General features: G+C 39.4%; 1 protein-coding gene across 5 annotated transcripts in view; it reads left to right on the forward strand.

Annotated features, from left to right (window-relative positions):
- The window catches only part of FARS2 (phenylalanyl-tRNA synthetase 2, mitochondrial), a 557,835-nt gene that overhangs the window by 342,072 nt on the left and 193,352 nt on the right, over positions 1-22,411 (forward strand). The gene's annotated exons all lie outside the window — the stretch shown is intronic.

The following is a 22,411-nucleotide window of genomic DNA, read 5'->3' on the forward strand; positions in this document are numbered from 1 at the left end:
ACAAGGCATTAATTTCCTAAACAGTTAGATTTTTAGATGAGTCCTAGTTCACCAGAAGCCAAGTTATAACTGTCTGTGTCACAGTCAGCCTTTTCTCTGCCCTAACATTTGTCAGCATGGCTCATTTCCGCAGGTGTACCCAGACTTCTGAACTGTTAGTAACTCCACCCTTCTCCCACACAACCAAAGCGTACTTGTATGCAGATGAGTCAATCTGATATTGTTGAAGTGATAACCTTGACTCTGACTTGAATATATGTAGAAAATATAAAAATATATTGTATGTATCATATATAAATTATTATATAATATATAAACTGTAATATATATAAATGATTATGTAATATAGACAACATATGTATATTTTTAATTTTAAAATACATAGAACACAGAATTTATCATTGAATGATTTTAAAGTGTACAGTTTGGTAGTAGTGAGTACATTCACATTATTGTACAACTACACCACTGTTTATCTCCAGAACTTTTTCATTATTCCAAGCTGAAACTCTGTAATCATGAAATAATTATTTCTCAACCCCTTATTCCACAGCCCCTGGCAACCACCACTTCATTCTCAGTTCCTATGAATTTGATTGCTCTAGGTATCTATATAATTATGTCTTTTGTGACATTTTTGTTTATCCATTCATCTGTTAGTAGATACTTGGGATCCTTCTGTTACAGAAGGACAGGTCCAAAGGGGGTGCAATACTTGGCCCACCGAAGAATGCCAGAAAACTGCTACAGAAAACAGGGGCCCCTCCCAAGGATGGTATACTAATATCTACTGGGCTCTTCTGTCCGCCGCCAGTTGGAAAGACATCTCTCAATGTCAGAGATTTGTGAAAAGGAAATGAAATGTTTATTTAATGCTATTCAGGCCTAATGCCTTCCTTAAAATATCAAAGGCCTTTAGGGTATACACCTACACACACACACACACACACACACACACACACACACACAGAGCGCTCCCTTCCCCCACTGTCCCAACTCCGGGTACTGTAAATCAGGAAAAGAGCATACATCCATTTTTTCTAGGCCGCTGGTATCGTCATCTGTGTTGACTGTCTAGGCAGGATCTCCAATTAATCCAAAGTCATGCAGCACCTTCCACTGGCAAGAGTTCTTTGTACCAAGTTCCAGTCAAAGTCTCTCCTGCTTTCCAGGCCACTTGGCCAAAGGGAGCGTCCCAAAGCCACATGGGCCTCTTCTACCAAAGCTGCAGGGGTCCGCACTCCACCAAAAGTGCGTGTCTTTCCTCTTCACCTGGCCACAGGGATCTCCATTCTGGCAAAGCTGCATGGTTTTCCATTTCACCTGGGAAAGAGGGGGTCCTAACTCTGTTGAAACTGCGTGGCTCTCTCCCCTCACCTGGCCAAGAGGGGACCCTTACTCTGCTAAAGCTATATGGTTCTCCCTCCAATGGCTGCTGTGTCTGCCTTCTCCCAAAACAGCGTGGCTCTCCCTTTTCACCTGGTCAAGTACGGCCCCATGTCCTAGAGCCAATCCATTCCAAGCTCTCATGTAGGCACTGTCTCAGAGCATCAGCCCCCAGTTATATCCTGGGTAAAAGCCACTCACTTCTCCCTAGCTCAAAACTTGGCTATAGCTATTTAATATATCTATGAAACCAGTTAAGGTTATAGATATGTTAAATGACCATTCCAGAGGTTAGCTGCAGAACTGTTGCTATGCAAAACAGCTCTCAATGGCCCTGCTCCATTTGTCCCTTCCCCCAACTGACACCTGGGGGGGAGGGGGGTGGGGGAGCGGGTGAGGACATCTTAATATTTCCCCCAATATTTCTATACACTTTGAGTTCTGGACACCATTCCAAATCTTTTTTTGGGGGGGGCGGGGGGCTGGCTTCACCCTGTATCACTTCCACATTTTGGCCTTTGTGAATAATTCTGCTGTGAACATCAGTGTATAAATATCTCCCAGGACCCTGATTCCAGTCCCTTTGGGTGTATACCCAGAAAGTAGAATTGCTGGATTGTATAGTAATTTAATTTTAACTTTTTGATGAACCATCGTACTGTTTCCCACAGTAGCTGCACTATTTTAAATTCCCACCAACAATGTATATATTCTTCCCAAAAGTTTGTATTTTCTGCTTTTTTTTAATAGTAGCCAACCTAATGGGTGTGAAGATGTATCTGATGGTGATTTTGATTTGTATTTCTCTGATGGCTAGTGATACTGAGAATATTTTCATGTGCTTATTAGCCATTTGTATATTTTCCTTGGACAAATGTCTATGCAGGTCCTTTGCTTATTTTTTAATCAGGTTATTTGAGATTTTTAAAATATATTTTCAAAACTAAATTACTTGCAAATTTGACTGTTGTGGTGTTAGCAACAAATATCTGACAATACAGATCACAATTGTCAAGCATCATGTTTGAAAACTCTTTGTATACATTTGGGTCATTACTGGCTACAAGATCATTGGTATTATTTGCATGCATCCTTTTTTTTGCTCTATTTTTTATTATCTTTCTGTTAGTTTTCTAGATATGCACCTATTTTTTTTAATATAGCCTAGTGTTTTCGGTTTTTTACACTTTAGGTCTTATATGCTAAGGTTCCTGAAGTTCAGACAGTAAAGGGGAAAGAGTTGCTTCTTGCAGTCTTTGCAAATTATTAATATAATCGGTTTACATATCAGTCATATCAGCCCCCAACATCATTTGTTGGGAAAGAATTGAGCTGTGATTTAGAAGCCTTAGGCCTTAGAACCATTAATTCAGTCATAGCTATTTTGCCTTGGGCCACTTAACCTATTGATTATATCACTAAATTGCTGCACTGGTGAAGTAGGTCCAGTTCGATACTCTCCAGGCTCATTTCATAGTCATTTCATGTTATGCAAGTGAGTAAGATTTTTAAATATTCTCTGCTCTATACCTCAGATTACATTGCTACTTCTCATATTCATTTTGACCTAATTTTGCCAGTGTTTTTTGTTTTTTAGTTGCTTATGAAGAGAGATTATGTCTGTTCCTGGGCCCTTGTTCCTCAGAAAAGTCCTGCCAAGTGGCAGAAATAGCTCAAAATTGATTTTTAATTCTTCGATCAAGAGGAACAGAAAGAAGGTGGTAATATGAATGGCATTAGTGAAAGAGACCCAAATGTTTATCTTTTAAAATAATTTCCTTTAGCACTGCCATTTATTAAGGAGTCAGGAGCAGTTTTCCATCAGTATGGCCCTTCCTTATAGCTCCCTTCTGCAGGTATAAAAACAAGGATAGCTCTTCATCCTGGGCCTTTGCCCTGGCTGCTGTCTCTGCAGTGGCATAACTGCCTGTCTATGAGGACTGGATATTGAAGAATTCCTTTTAGTTGGCTTATGATTGATTTTGCTAACACTGAAGGATATAGGCCTCTCTACTTCTGCCTCATGTCCGTCTCTGTCCTTCCATGTCTCTGTGTCTCTTACTGTCTTTTTCTATGTGACATTTTCTCATAGTCTATCTCTGCCATACTTAATATAGTCTTCTGACCCAAGTTGGGTTGTCAACATAGCAGGGAGGAAATGCTCTCTTGCTGCATGAAATCCACAAAGGGAACTTTTCACCTGATGTTCATTCAGACCATAGATGATGTATATGACATGTGACAGGATTTATCCCAAACACAAGAACATTATCAATTATTTTTTCAGAAAACTTTGAACATCTGGTCTTGTGCCCGACACTGTGCCTGACACTGGGGATGCAGACTGAGTATAGTCCCTTGCCCACAGATAGCTCATATACTAGTGGAGGGAACATAATATGGATAAGTGCTTTGATAAAGGTGACCCATGGAAGTCTGTACTGAGTGGAGACAAACCAATCAAGGGGGGAAAGAGAATCAAGGACACAGGCTTGGAGGCATAACCCTGCCATATCTGTGGTTTTGCTTTTAGGGTATGTATGGGGGAATGTTCTGAAATGGAGGGGTAAATGTGGACAAGACGAAATTGTAAAATATGAAGGCTGGAGTTTGGATATTATCTGGAAGGCAGTTAGCAACACAACAAATGTTGTGATCCAATTTCTGTTTTAGACAGATAATATAAAAAGGTAGCTTGGAACCGTGAGGCTAGGAGTCCGCTCTAGGCCTGGCACAGTGTCTGGGGAAAAAAGCTGAACAAGCAAAACTAAAAGCTTGGGTTTGGGATCCAGACATTTTAGATGAAAAATTGAAAGCTCTTGGAGCCTGGTGTTGGCAGAGTACAGTGACCATATAGTTGATCATCTAAGTTGAATGTGGCTCCCTCTGAGAGTTAAAGGGGGCTCTGTTAATAGTGTGTTGCTGCTACACATGCAGACTGCAGCAACACATACAGACCTGGACAAACTGGATATTTAAACACTTCAGGTAGAGATAAGTGAGAAGGAGAGTAATTTCCCAGGTTTCTCACTTTCAGGGTTGGATGAATGGGAAAGAGTGAAAAAACAGATTTGAAGAATTTACAGGACTGGAAAAATTTAAACTTACGTTGTTCCATATGACCTTTGCATACTCTACTTTTTCTTGTTGTCTTTGTCATTGTATTATTTTGTTTTAGTTGGCATAGGTAAGTCCTCGGTTGAGCGTGTGGTTGCAGGTGGTGCAGTGCCTGAGTGACATCCCAGACCAAGGCAGAAATTGGAAGTTGGAACAGGGGTGTTTCTTGTGAGGGACAAGCCAAAGCTGAGTTCTGAGAGGGTGGTCCAGGGCAGGTTAAGTCTGGTGTGTGTATATCATTGCCAAGCGAGATGTAGTGGGGCAATGGCAATGTGTTGAGTGAGAACCAGTGTTGGTATTAGGGAATTGCTCTAAAAAGGGCAGAGTGCAACAGCCAACAAATAAGATACAGGTGAAGCTTCCTGCAGACAAGAGGACTACATGAATGGAAGTCAGGGGTTGGGGGGCCATAAAAGTGGGGCTTCAGAGTCAGACATGCAGTCTTTGGTGCCTGCTCAGCTCCACGCACTAGCTGATGTGCCTCTTTGGAGATGTTACAGACTCTTGAACCTCGCTGAAGGACTGTTACATAAATACCAATCATTGAAGGCTAATGCCAAATTATTGAGAGAGAAAGAGAGTTACCACAAATCAATTATTTTAAGATTTTCGAGATCTCTTCTTTTGGAATGATTCTGTAAGTTAGTTAGAAAATATTTTTTTCCTGATCAAAGACTATAAAATGAAAGGAAAAATTAGAATCAAATATTCTAGTAAATATTATTCACATTTGGAATATTTGGAAGATCTTCCTAATGTGTTTATTTTGTTGGAAATGTGCGGACATGAGAAAAGAGGATGCTATTGAAAGTTGGCTTGCATTATTGTTTAAAACTTCGACAATCCTGATTATGATATGCCCTCTGTGTTCTAGTGGAATGATGAAAGCCATAAAATATTTTTTCACTTTTATGGACTTCAGTTTGCATCATTAGCATTTATTACCATAACTTTGCATCTTCTAAAGGTAATTCAGTTGCCCTCTTCCCAGATACTGCAGATTTCTAGTTTTATAGGGTTTTTTCCTTCTCAGAGTTTCCCAATTATCACCTTGTTAGCTTCACGCCTGCTGCACAGAAAATTGTATTGTGCCATTTAACCTTTTTAAAAGAAAGAAAGAATGGAAAGCATACTTTGTTAATAGGCTAATTCAGCCTCAAAGGAAGTCTCCGGGTGTGGAGCCTCAGCATAATTGCAGAAGGGGAGAACCTGATTATTTAATAGATTCTAGAAGTGGAACAAGAAAGGTTATTGACAGGTCCCCAGAATCTGGGAGGACAGCCACACTGTCACTGCAGCATGCATTTCCAGTTTCAACAGAGATCAAGCCTAATGAGTAAACTATTTTCCATCTGTTTCTGCATGTGTTTTTGTGAAAGAGGCACCTCCATTACCATGCCTCTTCTAAATAGTTCTCATTAATCCTCTCATCCTGTGATCACCTTTATTTCCTAATACAGAAGAAATAAGTAGATTCACTGGCTGTTTCACTTTCAGATTTCTCATGAAAACATGGTAACGTTACACTTAAATGAATATTTACTTATTTTACTTACTTTCACATACCACATCAATGAAAGGCAAATATGCAATCATTAGGATGTGAATTGAAGTTGGGCACTGAACAAATGAGGTAGAGCCTCAAACAGTATTTATTGACTAGTTAGTTTCATTATCATCAGAGGAGAGCCTAAAGGGATGTATGAAGCTATGGATGGTGAGTCTGCATTAATATAAACACCTGTCAATTTTATTTTGGTCTGACTTAATTCATGCCTTTTTTGTGACATAGGAGTATAATACCTTCATTTAAGAGTGATTTAGATCTATACATAGCTTTAAGAATAGTACATAGTTTAATGGAAAAGAGTGTTAATCATATACAAAAGCAATTCTCACAGTAGCACTTAAAGAATCCTGCCCTTTAAAGCAACGGAAGTTGAAGACACTGTGAGACCTTGATTAAGATTCCCCAAGTTTGGCATTTTCAGGACGACTTTGAATCAGGAACCCTCAGGTTATAACAGCCTCTTCCCACCCCTCTTGCTGTCATCTGATCACCTTCTTACATTGCCTAGTGGCTCTGACACATGGCTGGATTTTTCTCTCCATCATTCTAGGAGCAGTGCCCAAGTACCACAGTTACTTGATCTTCTGTAAGTTACACAAAAACATTTCCACTTGACAGCACACATTTATTTCACAGGGGCACTTGGATCATCCAACTACTGTTCTTTGGCCACAAGTCCCCTCTCATAGCACAGTCCTTTGTTCTACCCCTCCAACTCCCACATTTCCATCAAGCCTTCTCTTCGGCCTCCTCTTCTCCATCTGTTTCTTGCCAGTCTGTGAGTCTGCCTGCACTGCCTCACTTCTTGCTCCATCAAGTCCAGACCAGCCCATGGTTAATGACTTCCCCGCTTCTCTCACCAGCACCTGCAGTTCCCTCTCTTTTACTTTTCTGCCAGTTTACCTACTCAAGCCTTTTTCCTGTGTTGATCTCCAAATTCCCTTTTTTCCTGTTTGCACATGTTGCTTCCATCTTGAACATGCTTACTAGCCTGGTAGACTCCTCTACAAAGGCATGATTTCTCACTGGGAGTTCTAGATTTGTGCCACAGCCTCCCCAGCCTCCAACCTTGAACAAATAACCTTATTTTGTCACTGGGAAAAACTAAGGCCATCTATCATGAAATCTCTCATCTTCCTTCTTCTCCACATCTGATTTCTTTTCAATACTTCTGTCTATCCTAGTTCTATCCAGTCAGAATCTTTGGGGATGGGATCTAGAAATCTGCTTCTTAGTATGTTCCCAGTGATGCTTAGGTAGCCTAACATGCGGGAACCTCTAACAACCACTGTTATAATTAATGCAACCTAACTGGCTCCTATGACTCTGGGCTCTTCCCATTTCCAGCCATTATCATCATATCATGATCTTACTATCTTGTTTTAACATTGTAATAGTTCCCTGTTTCATAAAGAATGGATTTTGAACTCCTTAGCAAGATACCCAAGTTTTTTGTTCACTAATTGTCCATTCCTAACCTGTCTCCTGCCCTTGCCTCCCTCATGCCCTCTTTCTGAAAGTGACATAGTTCTTCTGCTCTCAGAATTTAATTCTTTATTGGTTCATCAATTTCATAATGTTTTGCTGAGTCTCTTGTGATCCAGACTCTGGATTCAGCCATTGGTTTGTGACTATGGCATAGTCCTTGCTCTCAGCAGGGTTACAGTCATGCCTCTGCTCTATTGTTTCTTTCCAAAAGGCCTCTGTCTCCCCATTTCCCTTGCTGGAAATGACAGCTAGCTTTTATTGAATGTTTACTCTGGGCCAAGCAGTGTGCTTTAGCCATCCCTCCCTCTATACTTTCTCGCTCCTATATGTGTTTGTGTATATACACACATGTATATAAGTGTGTTTGTGCATACATATAAGTGTGCATTTGCATATGTAAGTTTGTGTGTAATTTTATTTAGTCCTGGCTCTAGGGCGTATAGGTGCTATTATCTCAATACCACCCTGTTACCGTGAAGACACTTGCAGTGTGGAGTTCTAGAGCGGACGCAAGGGCAGTCTGTATTTGCAGCCCTGTCCTGATGCTGGGCTTGGCGTTTTTCTTCTCTGTGTTCCACAAGGCCACTGTCAGACTGCTCTGTAGTCCTCCCATTCCTATGTCTTCTCTCTTCCTCCTTTATTTTAGTGTTTCCTCTAAACACTTTCTTTATTCCACAAACATTTGACAAAATTTAAGTGCCCATTTCACACTAGGCTTATTTGTAGCCCTTTCCAAGTAGTATCATGGTTGGTCGTATTTTCTTCCTGCCTCTGGGCTCAGAAGACTCTAAAGTACAGTGGATCAAATTCTGTTCCATTTCTCTTCAGTGCTCAGTGCTGGTTTTCTTTGTAATACTTGCACAGTGTGTTGGTCTTGGCAGCACTCAGTAATGGTTAATGAATGATATCAAGGAAGCAGAGCATTTTCAGTTAGAAAAAGCATAGCATTTCCTGTAATCTGTGAATATAAGTATTTACTAACTAAAATCATGGTGAAAATAGGACCCTATTTAGTTTGCTGCACAGTCAAGACTGACAGACTTTTCCCGGGGACACTTCAATAGTGGCATTTGTGTTTAAATGGTGAATATGCTAATTGCATGTGCCTCCCAGCTACTTTATTAAAATCATTAGGAGAGTATCTTTAGAAAAGTAGATCTAATGTATGGAGCAATGATGTTTCTAATAGTAGAGAATTAAGAATAACCTAGACCTGTATCTAGAAGAGATTGGTCAAATAAGTTATGGACCACTTGTAAAAGAAATGATGTATTGCAGTGAAAAAGAATAAGGTAGCTCTATGTGTAAATTGAAAAACAGTAGCTACAGCATGTTCCCACTTGGATTTAGAAAATAAGAAACATACAGACTCTCTGTGTATTCACAGAAAACCCCTGGAAGAGTATACCAGAAGCTCTCAACAGTGGCTGCATTGTGGGAGGGAGTGGCTAGAGGTCTAAGTTAAGAGGGAGACAACATTTTTATATCATAAACCTTTATAGCATTTGGTTTATTTGCTATGTGTGTGTATTAAATTTTTGTCTATTTGTTTTATACTTGTGATTTTTTTAGTAATTTTTAACTTTCATATAAATTCAAACTAAAGAGGTTAAAGAGCAGTGAAAGGAACACTCAAATACGCTTTATGCAGATTGGGGTTGTGTGTGTGTGTACACAGTTGAGTCTCATGTTTGGGTAGTTGTTCTCTAAACTCACCCTGAATGCTGAATATTGAACTGAAACTCTTGGGAGAAATACAGGATTGGGTTCCTAACAGTGTCTGATTATATTTTCATCAACCAGTCAGTGCATAACCTTATTTTAGGCATATTTCTGTTTAAGATACCTTGTTTAATATTTGATTAATTAACATCAAACTCATGACCAATAGCAGTGTAACTTAGCCTAATCAAAGCTTATCTAAGATACATATTTTCTCCATAAGGCTCATCACAGCCTTCTTGAATGTAGGCACACTATATAGCACTTGACCACTGTGCTTGGGGACCATTTTAAACATTGAAATCACCAATAAACAAAGTACAAAAATAGGAAAAACATAGCACTAAGTGGACTTTGGAAAGGACACTTGTTTGCAGTAGGAAGGCTGAAGCAAGAAGGCAGAGCATCACGTTGTTCGGCCTCAACAGAGAATGAGAGAGTCGAGCAACTCACATTCTTTGCTACTCTGCTCTTCTTCAAATGACTGTGAAAATGCTGAGAGTATTGACTTTGGAGTTACAAATATGTTTTAAGGAGTAGGCAAATTGCTAAATATGGAATCTGGGAATGATGGGTATCAAATATATATATAGTATCTTTTGTAAGGTATATAATCAGTATTGTATATAGTACTTCTATGATATAAATATATAAATATACATATACACCCCCTCCATACATTTGAGATCAGGTGGTACACACATGCCCTTTCCATCTAAATGCTTTAGTACTCACTTAGGTGAGGTGAGTGGTCTGCAACCCACGGATTGAGGACCCCTGCTTTAGCATGTATTTTCTTACTTATTTTAAAAATCTTTTTAATATATTTCTTTCTTTCTCTTTTTCTTTTTATTGAATTTATTGGAGTGACATTGATTAATAAAATTATATAAGTTTCAGATATACAGTTCTATGATACATCATTTGTGTGCTGTATTCTGTGTTTACCACCCCAAGTCAAGTCTCCTTCCATCACCATTTATACCCCTTTACCCTCTTCTACCTCCCCCCATGCCCTTTCCCTCTGGTAATCATCATGCTGTTGTCTGTGTCTATGAGATTTTTTCTTTTGCTTAATCCCTTAACCTTTTTTACCCAACCCCCGAAGCACCCCTCCCTTCTGACAGCTGTCAGTCTATTCTGATATGTAAATACTGCAGCTTTTCTTATCCACTCATCTGCTGATGGAAACTAGGGCTGCTTCCATATCTTAGATATTGTAAATAACACTGCAATCAACATAGGGGTGCTTATGTTCTTTTGAATTAGTGCTTTGGGTGTCTTCAGATATATTCCCAGAAGTGGAATTACTGGGCCAAAAAGTAGTTCCATTTTTGACTTTTTGAGGTATCTCCATACTGCTTTCCATAGGGACTGCACTAATCTGCATTTCCACCAACAGTGCAAACGGGTTCCTCTTTCTTCACATCCTCACCAACACTTGTTTTTGTCGATTTATTGAGGGTAGCCATCCTGAAAGATGTGTGCTTAATATCTTATTGTGGTTTTAAATTGCATCTCTGAAAATTTTTTACATACTCACAGTACAGTTAAACAAGTTAGGAAGTTTTGTGTTGAATCAACACCTAATCCATAGCCCATACACAGATTTTTTTCAGCCTTCTCAATTATGTCCTGTATTTCTATTTTCTTCCTGATCTAGGATCCAATGCAATTTTATATGTGCACTTAGTCATTATATGTCTTTAGTGTCCTTTAATCTGGAGTAATTTCTCAACCTTTGTTTATGTTTCTTGACTTGGATGTTCTTTGAAAATTAAAAACAACTTGTAGAAGACGCTTCAATTTGAATTGGTTTCTCATGATTAGATTTGGATTGTGCATCTTTTACAGGAATACCGCAGGAGTGATGTTTTCTTCTTTGCAATACATTATATCATGGGAGGAGCGTGATGTCAATTTGCCCCACATTGGTGGTGATAGCTTTGATCACTAGGCCAAATTTTCTATCAGAAAGCTACTCTTTTTCCCTTTGTAAATAATAAGTAATTTGCCCTGGCTGGTGTAGCTCAGTGGACTGAGCACGGGTCTGTGAAGCAAAGGGTCACCGGTTCATTCCCAGTCAAAGCATGTGCCTGGGTTGCAGGCTGGGTCCCCAGTGGGGGACACATGAGAGGCAACCACACAGTGATGCTTCTCTCCTACTCTTTCTCCTTCCTGTCCCCTCTTTCTAAAAATAAATAAAATATTTTAAAAATTTAAAAAATAATAAGTTATTTACTGGGCAGTGCTTTGAATTCACTCACAGGTTTTAGTGATTATTAATGAAAATTGATATTTATTATTGACACTCTACCACAAGAAGTGCTTTCCTTTCTCCTTCATTTATTTACTTTATTCAGTGAGTTGAAATCTATTACCATTTTTCTTTTTTTTAAATGATCCTCTCATTTTCCCAGGTTTGGCCAGCAGGCACCTCTTCAAGGTACCTCCTATGTCTCTCTGATTTTTAGAGAACTGTTGTATTATCTGGGGTGATTGGAAGTGTTCTTAATCTTGATAGCTGGGTTCTAAGAATGTACACATTTATCGAAACTCATAAAAGTATACATTTATAATTTGTGCATTTCACTGAAAATAAGTTTCTCCCCCCCAAAAAAGACTATTAAAAATACTGAGCTCTAGTCTATGGGGTCACTTATCTTGCATTTATTCTAGCTTCAGCAAAGGAGTAGACAATGCTGAGGATAGTGGGAGTCAGGTTTCTCACTATTGAAGAAAGGAGTTAGAGATGGGAGAAAAGGAAAGGAAAGAACAAATCTTGGTTGCTAGATTGGAATTCAAGGTAGTGATATAAACTCATAATTTTTTTAGATGGAAAGTAAAATGTGTGTGTGCACGTGTGTGTTCCCGCCTCCCTAGCTCTGTCCACTTTCAGGACCTAGAAATAGTGACATGGCAGTAGCAGTGAGCACATCTGGAACCCAGATCTTGGTCTCTAAATACCATCCTCCACTAAAAGAAAGCAGGGCTCCTTTTACAATAAAAAGACTAAATCCATGGCCAGAGTAGGGAAAATATGAGATTTGGCTGAAATATGTCACTGGACTTGATGTGATTTTATCATATTTCTTCCTTCACAATACTTTCTGAAGGATTGAATTATATTCACTTATTCCACTAACGTATATACTAAGTTCATAGGGAAGCAAGGCCATGGATTGATCCAGAAAGCAGGATATACTAATACCTAGCAGTAGCTTTGGAAGAAAAAATAAATTGCCATGATGTCTTTCAAAGTGTCCTCCTGCATCCATTAATCTTAGTTGTTGTTTCCTGAAATCTGATAATACTTCCATTCTATTTATATAAGAGTTAACAGTGGTTGTGTCCTCTGGTGGCTGCCTAGCTCCTCCTTCCTCAGCACTTCTGGTGCTAGTTTCCAAGAGCAAGTTCTCAGCCAGGGTTACAGCATCCCTAAGCCCTAACCCACCATTGGCAGCTCAGGCACTGACTTCTCTCATTCAGCAGGGGACCCACCATCTGGGTAGGGAGGGAACTCTGGACCGGTGGGACTGTGCTCAGACAAACCTCCTCACAGGACTTGGCCTACCTGTCACTGCATGTGCAGTGGCCACGAAGAAACCTGTGTGTACAGGGTAGCAGAAGTCAGGGCAGTGGACTTCATTACCTTTCCAATTAAAAAAAGGCAAGTATTTAGAATCACAACAGCATGGCAGAGTTTATAAGAAGCCAAAACAATAGGTGGTTGCTATTTTGAAGATCCGTAGCATAAGAGTATGCAGAATGACAGAGGAGAGGAGCCATTCTCACAAAGAGATTTACAGCATCTAGTAGTTACCCTGTATTTTTTGAGAGTTTGGTGTGTGCCCAGTAATGGAGATTGCTCCCGTCTTAGAGAGTGCCCAGTGTAGCTGGAGAGAGACAACCAATGCAAAGAAGCACTTTCAGAACATGTGAGTGTTCTTTTGACTGGAAATACAAAAGGATTCAAAACTAAAATGAATAAATAAATAAGAAGGAAGGAAGGTAGGCTCTCGTGGCAAAACAGTGGATTTCAGAAAGCCTTTATATGGGTTATATTCCAGTTTTTATTTTAAAAAAGGAAAAGGTCAGTCTAAAAAATATGCAGCCTGCTAATGCTGCTGTGGAAGAAGCAGCCAGTTTTGTTGCTGAATGGCATCCCACAGGGCGCTGTTTCTCAGCAGCGCACACAGGCAGTTTCCAGGCCAGGTGTGTGTGAGATGTTGGACGTACTTATTTGTCTGTGCTCAGAACCTCCTCCAGGTGACAGCTGCTTTGTAAAAGTGCTGCCACTGCTAATGCTGAAAAGGGAGAGAGGAAGAGAAGGACATAGTTAGGTGTGCTGCTGGTGCGCTTGGGGGACGGGGTGGTTTCTTCTCAAGGAGTCCTATTTCTTCGTGTGCTTTAGCAGGGTCACAGCTTTACTTCAGTAAGTCAGCATGGGAACCAGATGCTAATATTATCACTTTGAATAATAAGCAACCTTTATTAAGAACTGATGTACCTGCTTAAGTGTCTATGCTAAGTACTTTTTATATATTTTCTATAAAATTTATGATAATGCCAGAAAAAAAACTACTTAATATCCTTATTTTATTGATGAGGAAACTGATATTTAGAGAACTTAGAAATTTTTTTCTGAGTTTCACAACTATCAGGTTGAACCATATGATATTACTTTTGAGGAAGATCAAGACAGCCAATTATTATCAATTTCATATGGTTCAATCTGGTTGTTTGTGGCACAGCCTTCACTACCAGACAGCTCTAAGTTTGTGTGTGTGTACCGATGTAGAATCTCCATGACTCGGCTATGATGAAATCTTAATCAGATTTCATCTATTGAAAAAAAATTACTTTTACCAAAGTTTAAAAAATTGCACTGTCTTTCAGTAAAATAGGATAACCTTTATGTTAAAAGTTAGAGACACAGAATAATGAAATTGATGATATCCCTGCTGATAAAAGAGGGCTCAACTTGGCTGATTCTGTGATATAATATGTTGGTTTCGTTTTGCTGGCTTGAGTTTTTTCCAAGCAGGGTAACCAGTGAAATCCACTTAGAGATCTTTTAAGGCATTTTAAAGGAGTGCTTAGCCAAGGCCTGATGGGCTTTAAGTAATAAAGACCCTGCCATGTCTGGTGTTTTCCAGCCCTCAGTCATTCATCATTATACCAGTGACACTCTAAACAAACATCTTACCAGTGAATGAGTGTTCCCTATGCCCAATACATAATTCTTGTGCTGTAAAAAATGTCATTGTGAAAACCAAGTGGTTCAGGTTGCCGTAGGTATCACTGTTTTTCCTTAGCAATTATAATCTTAAAAGGAATGAAAGGAGAGTGAGGAATATTCTTATCTCAGATATATTCCCAATTAGGTCTGAGACCACAGGAAGTTCAATCCTGGCTACCAATGTTTATAGAGCACCTACTGTGGGGATATCCAGATGTGAAGCACTTGGCAGAACCTGTAGAAGAGTTGTACACACTTAAGTATGCCCTCTTGCTGCCTCAGTTTCCCCATTTGTAAAATGAATGAACACAGCTCTACTTTCAAGGTATTTCATTTGTATGACAACTTAAATGTCCAATGAAACATGGATGCCATTTAAATTATGATTAAATAAAATTGGTCATTAGCAGAAACCAGCTCATTCACTCTGTCCTATATTTACAATTAGAGTTATTTATTTGTTTGTTTAACAGATCCTCATATCATGCATTCAGGAAATGTTCTAAACACTTTACATAAAAACCTATTATACAAGATATGTTTAATAACCCCATAACATAGATGAGGAAACTGAGACTCAGAAAGGTCATGTAATAGGCTCCCAGCCCAGCCACATTCTCAGACAGTACATGGTAGAGCCAGCTTTGAATGCCGACAATCTGGTTCATACCCTTACAGAGTACACAGGCAAGTGGCTGTTTTTACTGGGGAAGCCTGTGGTGGGTGGGTTTTCTTTTATGTGCCTAAATATGAGGCACTTTGCATTTATTTCCCAAGGAAATTATTGCGGCTGCCTAAGGGTTAAGTGGCATTTTTCATCCAACTTGTGGTGGAATTAAAAAGCAGAAAGATGGATTTTTCCAAGAGCCATCTCTATTTCTGTTTTGGAAAAGTGAAGTCTCTCCTCCTTGGCCTCCCCTCCCCCCACTCACCTTGAGTATGCAGATGAGGGCACCAGCAGGCCTGAGTTTCTGCCAGTCTAAGTAAGAAGACAGGGTAAGCTCTCCCCTCCTTGGCTGTTGATGCCACCGCCTTATCAGAATTCTGCTTTCCCCTCTTCCTTTTACTTTCATAAACCTATTCCTTCAAGCTGGAAGGCAGAAATAACAGAATTCACTAGACTTTTGGAAATAATGGGGCGATTTTTACAACACCATTATCTCCCCCTCCCTTCAACCCCCTCTATCAAAACAAGCAAACAGGCAGCCATCCATTTTCTAACTATATCTTCAAGTGCTTATTGCGTTCTGCCTAAGAATTTTATATACTCGAAGCCTGTGTGTGTGTGTGTGTGTGTGTGTGTGTGTGTGTGGGCGTGCGTGTGTGTGTAGACCACCTTAGGTTCTGTCGGTGGTGCATTTCCTTGGTGGTTATTTTATCAGCATTTTTTTTACCTTTTATAGACATGTATCTGCCCCCAAATAGCATGTAATGAAGAGGTCTTTGAAATAAATCTCTGAAAACAAAAGCTACTTTATTCATCATGTTCATGGAGGGCAGCCAGGGAATCTCATCTGAAAAATGCATAATTAGAAACCAGAGGACTGTTTGTGCATATGCCTGAGTAGGGAGGGGGTGCAGGGTGGGCTAGATATCAATGGTGTTAATAAAATCCTGGTTTTCAGTTTCCTTTTCTCTGATCAGAATAAGAATTAGGTTACATGGAAACTAAATGACAAGAGGCAGCAGAGGGAAGAAAAATACATTATTTTTATTATTATAATATCCTCCTTCCCATATTCTTTTTCACACCAAAACAGGATGCTAGAGATCTTTAGGAATAACTATATATAAAAAGAAAGCCGAGTTTTCTCTGGAAATTAAATATTTACTTTCTGTAGAATAAAAATAAAAACCTCCCATATTTCTTTCTTAAAGGCCATTGATCCTCAGGATTGGCTCCTTAGTGTACTAAAGTCCTAGTAATCATGATATGACTAAGCCAGATGATGTAGCAGTTCTGTGATGATACAGTCTCTGCAAACCACTGTGGCTGAGGAGTGGGGTTAATCAAAACGTGTGGCTAACTGGAAGCTATATGACTAATCTTAAAATCACTGATAAATAAGAATATAAAATGCACTTGATACAAAAACTATACTGAAAATAGTGTTTAATCAGCGTGGTACCATTTGGCAGCAGTTTAGGATATGTTTCTATGGAAAGAATGGGTTCATATTCTGGCGCTGACTGGGTAGCTCTTTGGTCAATTCATTGAATCTCTTTGGGCTTCATTTTCTTCATCAATAAAATGGGAATGCAGTGATTTCTGTTTTACCAAGTTGACATTGAATTATATTTAAAACAGTAAATGTCAAAATATCTCATACATGTAAGATTATTTTTCATTATTTTTCTATCACAGATGTATTATGGTGATAGTTAATAACATCAAGATTAATTTTAATTGAGGAGATTTCAGGTTAATGAAGAAAAGGTGAGATCATAAACTAAGAGATTTCTATAAATAAAACACTATTTTCAAAAAATAAGATTTGACTTGTTTTAGAAAATCTGTATTGCTGAACCCATAATTATGAGATTTCATTATGTGGCCTCAGAACCTATCCTTCCCACCACAGCATATTCCATACTGTGTTCCTTGAAAAAGAAGATTTTATAACTAAATTTGGGGACATGGTTTTCCTTACTTGGAGGTCCACAAAACCTTCTAGTGTTTTAAAGCTTCTGAGTATGAAACCTGAAGCAGGCATTTCCCAAACTCATTTGACCATGGTACCATGTTAAAGAGAGCATCTATTAACATCCTTTAGGTCTAATGCCCCATACTACCTCAAGTTCATGAGCTCTTGAGGCAGACTGCCCATGTTCAAGTTTCAGTTATGTGACCTTGAGTTAATTACTTATTTCTCTGAGCTTCATAGTCTCATTTTTAAAGGGGGGCAATATTAATATAGTAGTGTTGTTAAATAAGATCATGTAATTCCCTAATTAAGACCACAGCCTGGTCTCTTCATAAAGTTTTCTTCTTACTATATGAAGCATGGCCTTGAGTTTTCCCCCAGAGCCTTCTTACTAACCTCCTGTTCTTCGTGTCTGAACTTTAGGTCACCAATTCAAATGTGTCCCCATGGGGATGTAATTCAGTTAAGAAGAGGCCCAGTGGAAAGGCCTTGGGGAAGTGGTCTGGCTTGTGAGCATTGAGGCATTGCCTGCCTCTTCTGTATGGGCCACGGTAGTGGTCTTATGGAACTCTGAGTCCTGTGTGGCCACATCTTCTACTTTGTATGGGATAACATAGAAATCCAGATGGTGTTAAATTTTCTGATTTTTAAAGATACACATACAAAACAACACAACATTTGACTCATGAGTTGTTAGTTTCACAATCTCTGCATTAAAAGGAAGCTTGTGGGCACCTCTGCTTATGAGATTGTAGGTGCTGCCTTCTCTCTCCCCTACTATCTTTCCCACCTCTTAGCTTAGCTCTGACATCTGCTCTTTCTGCTTGCTAAAAGGAAGGATACCAATTTTTTAAGCTAATGGGTTCCTTGGTTCTGCCTACAGGTTCTCTGTTTTCATTGTAGGACAGTTTCCTCTGAGTCCTTCATACCCAGTAATCACCATTTATTCACCTATTGCCCACTAGATGCCAGTCTCTGTAGGTCCATTTACAGGTAATTCCTAGTGGGAAACCAGCTGTCTACACTGTGATCCATGCGGCGGCCTGGTAAGACCCTCATAAGTCTTGAATTATGGCTGCATTTTAAGGCCACACCTGCCTCTTTCCTTCTGCCTTTCTCTATATTCACACCATCACCATGGCCAGTGCCTTAGGGAACCAGTTTCCAGAAATTAATACTCCATCAGATTGAACCTTTCTTGGTCGTTTCTTTGACAGTTTTAGGTTAGTGTTTACCATGTTGCTCCTTTAAACTTAGGTGGAAAACTGGCCCTCCTGTTCTATTTCCATTGTCATTGGGATGTTTCTCCACTTCCCGAGGAGCTGTATCTTACTCATTTTTATAATCTCTGTGCCTGTCACAGTAACTGATACATGGAAAGTGGTTGGAGGGGGGTGGTAACAAGTCCAGGAACTGGAGCCAGCTTCTTGGTTTCTACCCCAACTGTGCTGCTCACTGACTAAAATGATATAGTTCTACATAGTGTAGAACTATAATCCTGGGCAAGTTTCTTAGCCTCTCTGTGCCTTAGGCTTCTCATCTCTACCAAGGGGTTGGTGTGAGGACCAACAGAGAGTATCTGGCATGTGGAGAGCCATAAATATTGGCTCTCATTAGTAGTAGGGTTAACGTTCATGTGGCTGTAGGGTAATATGTGTTGATCAGAGGAATGAGCTTAGAATGCTACTTTCTTTGGCAGTCATCTTCCCCAAAACAGTAGGAGAACCCTCTTTTATTTTGAAAACAGTGAGAACCCTGTAGCTTTGCTCGGCAGTGTGGTGTTTTTCAGAGCCTGCTTGATTCATATACAGGCTGAATGAGGTCACCTCTGCAGATGGGCTGGACTGCAGCAGTTGCGCTGCAGTGACTCCCGAAGTGTCAGGTGAAGCACTGAACATGCTGTCTCTGGGAGCTGTAGCAGCATCTTGTTACGATTCCAGACACATAATCAGCAAAATGTTTTAGGAACATAGATGCTTAATATATATCTTTTTGGAAAATCATTTCCAAGTATATATTTTGTTTTTCTCTGTTTTTGTGGATAATTAGGTATCAAATAGTCTTTGTACAAAGATGCAGAACACATTTTAAAATTTGACTATATCATACATATAAATAAGCTGGTGTACCTTAGTGGTTAAAAACACAAATTTTGATGTCAAGCATGCACAGTGCATGTCTTGTCTCCACTCTGAATAGCTGTGTGACTTTGAGTAAGTCACTTAATGTCTGTAGGTTGCAGTTTTTTCATCTATAAACTGGGAAGCCAATGGTATGTACCCCCTAAGGTTGTTTTTGAAGATTAAAAGTCACAGTGTATGAACGGTCTTCAGCTTAGTACCTAGTAAGTGCTGGCACATAATAAATGATCAGTAAATGTTGGATGATATATTTAAAATTGATAGACCTACTGAATTGGGTCTCAGTGTGTGCAAGTGCAAGAGTGAGTAGTGATGTGTGTGTGACCAGAGTCCTTTTACAGTGCAAGAGAAGAGTGCATTAAACTAGAGCAGCGATTCCCAATTATCTACATGCATCCTAGTACCCTTGGGAGCCCTTAGAAGGGACCCGTGTCAGGCCCTACCTTCAGAAGTGTACATTCCATTGGTTATGGACTGGGGCACCCAGCCAGCTGGATTGAGAACCCTTGGGCCAGAACCCATGCTCCACGGATAATGTGGTCATGGCCAGCATCCACCTAAGCAGCTCTTACTTGCACCTTGACATCATGTAGCCTGGAGATGTACCTTGGTTGATGAAGAACAGGGTGGGGGTACCAGTATTCGTTCAGCTCTATCCCCACCTCTGAGAAAATACTCCCAGCATAAAATCTTCTGATGGGGATTTAGGTAGGAAATGGGACTAACTCAACAGACACATTCCTCTTTTACCACTAAACCCCATGTACATAGTACCTGTCCCTTTAGATTTTATATTAGTCAGTGGAAGTATAGGTTTGTAAATTGAACCAGACTGGTCAGCATTTTGATTTTTTAAGGGTAAAAAAAGATTTTGCTTCACTTTTGCACATAGCCTAGAATGTCTTATGTTACAAGCATTTGTAGTCCTTTTTCTTTCACTAAATTTTAAGCTCTTTTTGAAGAGTCTATATCTTGTTTTAAATTTCTTACCAACTGCCTCACACATTGTAAACAGAGTGAAATTCCTGGAGAATAGGATTGGCCATGAGAAGGTAGTAACCAGTCATCACAATCAGCTCAGAAAATTTATTCTGGGGCCATTAAATTATCCAGATCAGCCATGTATAAAAAACATGTAAATCTGAGAGAGCAAGTACAAGTGAAACATTATACTTTCACAATAAATCCACACTTACATTTATTTACTAAAATTTGGGAATGTATGAGGCAACACTCTTGTTGCCATTGAAACCCAGATACAGAAAACCTCGCCCTTTTGTCCTTTTAAACACAAATACAAATTAATTTCCTGGAAGTTGGGGAGAATACCATCTTTAAATCAAATTTAGTTATCTAAAAGTCACACTAAGATCTAGGGCCAAACAGCAATAGGCAGAGGGTTAACGCAGGAACCAAGTGATCCTAGACTAGATGATCAATTTCTTATATTAGAGAGTTGATACGACAAGAAATCTTAAGTTGTCTATACAAGTTACATGAACTTCTCTGAGTAGTCACTCTGTTACATACTGTGGGGAAGACTACAAAAACACGAGACGTACCTTCTGCTCTCATGAGCACTGGTTCTTCTCCTGACAGGCAGTCCAGTTGCCTAGTAGCCATGTCCAGTTGGATGTGCTGATTGTGCTTCAAATTCAACATACTAACAAACATAGTTCATCCATTCTTAGCATTTGGAACTTAAAGGAACCTCAACTATTATCTCTTAGATTTTGCTGATACATTATCTTTGCTGAAGATGATGTTCTTGCCCTGAGGACCTCCTCCACCCCTTTCATGACACTGTATAATCATTAGGCTAAGGTAATTTGTCCCTTCATTCATTGAACTAATTTAATCAATATTTAAATTAAACATTTATGCATTCTAATATATCTTATTGATTATGCTATTATGGTTGTCCCAATTTTACCCCTTTGCCACCATCCACCTGGTACCCCCGCATTCTCTCTGATAATCCCTCTCTTAGTACATGCCCATGTGTCATGCATATAAGTTCTTTGGCTTCTCCATTTCCTATACCACTCTTAACATCCCTCTGTCTGTTCTGTACCTACCAATTTGTACTTCTTATTCCCTATACCTCTTCCCCATTCTCCCTCTTCCTCCTCCCAAATGATAACTCTCCAAATGATCTCTATATCTATGATTTTGTTTCTGTTCTGCATGTTTGCTTAGTTTGTTTTTTAGATTCAATTATTGATAGTTGTAAATTTATTGACATTTTAATGTTCATAGTTTTCATCTTTTTCTTAAATAAGTCCCTTTAACATTTCACATAATAATGGCTTGGTGACGATTAACTCCTTTAGCTTTACCTTGTCTGGGGAGGATTTTATCTACCTTTCAATTCTATTTTTTTTAATATATTTTATTGATTATACCATTACAGTTGTTCTATTCCCCCTCTTCATTCCCCTCCACCCGCACACTCCCTCCCCCACCATTCTCCCCCCCCTTAGTTTATAACCACGTGTCTCAAGTTCTTTGGATTCTATATTTCCCCCACTATTCTCGCCCTCCCCCCTATCTATTTTCTACCTACCATCTATGCTATTTTCTGTGCCTTCTCCCCCCTTCTCCCCCTCCCACCCCCCTGTTTCTAACCCTCCATGTGTTCTTCATTTCTATGGTTCCACTCCTGATCTAGCTGTCCTCTTGGTTTGCTTTTGTTTTAGGTGTGGTTGTTAATAACTGTGAGTTTGCTGTCCTTTCACTGTTCATATTTTTCATCTTCTTTTTCTTAAATAAGTCCCTTTAGCATTTCATATAATAAGGGCTTGGTAATAATGAACTCCTTGAACTTGACCTTATCTGAGAAGCACTTTATCTGTCCTTCCATTCTAAATGAAAGTTTTGCTGGATAAAGCATTCTTGGCTGTAGGTCTTTGGATTTCATGACTTGGAATACTTCTTTCCAGCCCCTTCTTGCCTGGAAGGTCTCTTTTGAGAAATCCGCTGACAGTCTGATGGGTACTCCTTTGTAGGTGACTGTCCCCTTATCCCTTGATGCTTCTAGGATTCTCTCCTTCATTTTGGTCTTGGCTAATGTAATTATGATGTGCCTTGGTGTGTTCCT

The sequence above is a fragment of the Sturnira hondurensis genome, unplaced genomic scaffold, assembly GCF_014824575.4.
Source record: "Sturnira hondurensis isolate 20B ecotype Veracruz unplaced genomic scaffold, ASM1482457v3 Scaffold0004271, whole genome shotgun sequence".
Taxonomy (NCBI): domain Eukaryota; kingdom Metazoa; phylum Chordata; class Mammalia; order Chiroptera; family Phyllostomidae; genus Sturnira; species Sturnira hondurensis.